The sequence below is a fragment of the Pteropus vampyrus genome, unplaced genomic scaffold (assembly GCF_000151845.1).
Source record: "Pteropus vampyrus isolate Shadow unplaced genomic scaffold, Pvam_2.0 Scaffold7547, whole genome shotgun sequence".
NCBI lineage: Eukaryota > Metazoa > Chordata > Mammalia > Chiroptera > Pteropodidae > Pteropus > Pteropus vampyrus.
In genome coordinates this window covers 1-332 of record NW_011896328.1, presented here as the reverse complement: position 1 = coordinate 332, position 332 = coordinate 1, and the positions used below count along the sequence as shown (strand labels likewise).

Here is a 332-nt window from a genome sequence, read left to right as displayed (position 1 = left end):
TTTCTTTTCTTTTTTTTTTTTAATGCCTACAGCACCTGGTCTTCCTGGGTGGTCTCCCATCCAAGTACTAACCAGTCCCGACCCTGCTTAGCTTCTGAGATCAGAGGAGATCAAGCTCGTTCAGAGTGGCATGGCCGTAGGCACATGGTGACATTTTAAAAAAAAAACTCATCCCATACCTGCATCCAGACCAGTGAGGTCCAACGGTCCTTTATATGGTGATGGAAATTTCTGTTACGTGTACTGTCTGATGAGGTGGTCACTAGCCATTCATGGCTAAGGAACACTTGGGATGTGGCTGGTGAAATGGAATCGCTGAATTTTAAATTTTA

At 44.3% G+C, this 332-nt stretch overlaps 1 pseudogene; it reads right to left on the bottom strand.

Moving 5' to 3' along the window:
- Positions 1-23: 23 nt before the first annotated feature.
- LOC111734840 lies at positions 24-142 on the bottom strand (annotated as a pseudogene).
- Between the last annotated feature and the right edge of the window lie 190 nt (positions 143-332).